Source organism: Andrographis paniculata, unplaced genomic scaffold (assembly GCF_009805555.1).
Source record: "Andrographis paniculata isolate CXL003 unplaced genomic scaffold, ASM980555v1 Contig68END, whole genome shotgun sequence".
Taxonomy (NCBI): domain Eukaryota; kingdom Viridiplantae; phylum Streptophyta; class Magnoliopsida; order Lamiales; family Acanthaceae; genus Andrographis; species Andrographis paniculata.
This window is the reverse complement of record NW_026137604.1, coordinates 90,001-91,973: the sequence shown is the minus strand read 5'-3', so window position 1 is coordinate 91,973 and position 1,973 is coordinate 90,001.

Here is a 1,973-nt window from a genome sequence, read left to right as displayed (position 1 = left end):
ATTTGGCGTGAAGTTCATGAGGGAGATGACGGTAATCTTCCACAAGACCAAGTCAATGAGCTTCACGGAAGGTGACGTAAGTGTTCATGTTCCTTTACACGTTGAGAAAGTTAAATCACATGTTTTGTCGGCTATGCAAGTTTCGAAGGGGTTCAAGCGAGGGCACGAGACGTATTTCGTGGCTCTCAAGGAGGATGACCCGTCAAAGGGCCAAGATGTCCCGACGGAGATCAAAGGCGTACTTGACGAATTCAAGGACGTGATGCCCCCCGAATTACCAAAGGAGTTGCCCCCGAGACGAGAAGTCGATCACGAGATCGAATTGGAGAAAGAAGCGAGACCTCCGGCAATGGGTCCATACCGGATGGCCCCGCCCGAATTGGAGGAACTTCGAAGACAACTAAAGGAGTTGTTGGATGCCGGCTACATCCGACCGTCGAAAGCTCCTTATGGCGCACCGGTGCTTTTCCAAAAGAAGCAAGACGGGAGCCTTCGGATGTGCGTCGACTACCGGGCGCTCAACAAAGTGACAATCAAGAACAAGTATCCGATACCGTTGGTGGCGGACTTATTCGACCGCTTGGGGAGGGCCAAGTGGTTTTCGAAGTTGGACTTGCGGTCGGGATATTGGCAAGTTCGGATTGCGGAGGGCGACGAGCCAAAGACCACTTGCGTAACGAGGTACGGCTCCTACGAGTTTTTAGTTATGCCCTTCGGCTTAACTAACGCGCCCGCTACCTTTTGCACTTTGATGAATACAATATTTCACCCATTTTTGGACAAGTTTGTTGTGGTGTACTTGGATGACATAGTCATCTATAGCGAGTCTTTAGACGAGCACGCGGAGCACTTGCGATTGGTGTTCCGGGCCTTACGGGAGAACAAATTGTATGTGAAATTGGAGAAATGCTCGTTCGCTCAATCGGAGGTGATGTTCCTCGGACACAAAGTGAAGCAAGGCGAGATCCTGATGGACACAAAGAAAGTGCGGGCAATTGTCGAGTGGGAACCGCCTAAGAACGTTTCCGAACTTCGGTCGTTCCTTGGGTTGGTGAACTATTACCGGCGATTCATTGCGGGATACTCGGCGAGGGCGACGCCATTGACGAACTTGTTGAAAAAGAAAGTTGCTTGGGAGTGGGGTGATGAGTGCCAAGCATCCTTCGAGAACTTGAAGGCGGCGGTCGTGGAGGACCCGGTACTTAGCCTCCCGGATTATTCAAAGCCGTTCGAGCTTCACACGGATGCCTCGGACTATGCCATTGGAGGGGTGGTGATGCAAGATGGGCATCCCGTGGCGTACGAGTCTCGGAAACTCAACGACACGGAGCGGAGGTACCCGGTCCACGACAAGGAAATGTTGGCAATCGTCCATTGCCTTCGGACGTGGAGGCACTACTTGCTCGGGAGTCACTTTGTGATCAAAACGGATAATGTGGCGACGAGTTACTTTCAAAACCAAAAGAAGATCACCCCGAAGCAAGCACGGTGGCAAGACTTTTTGGCGGAGTTCGACTACACATTAGTGTACAAGCCGGGCAAAGCCAATGTCGTGGCGGATGCGCTTAGTCGGAAGGCTTCCTTTGCGGCGATTACTCAAGTGCAAGGGGACCTTGCCGACCGAATCAAGGAGGGATTAGCCGAGGATTCCTTAGCCACGAACTTGATAGAAATGGCTAAGAAGGGCACGACAAGGAAGTTTTGGGAAGAGAATGGCCTACTCTTCACGGTCGGGGATCGACTATTTGTGCCACGGTGGGATAATCTTCGGCGGGATATCCTTAAGGAGTGCCACGACTCCAAATGGGCGGGACACCCAGGTATCCATCGTACAAAGGCGTTGGTCGAGCAATCGTTTTATTGGCCTAACATGCAGGATGATATTAATGCCTACGTGCGGACGTGCTTGGTTTGCCAACAAGACAAGGTTGAGCAAGCCAAACCGGCGGGACTTTTGGAGCCATTGCCGATTG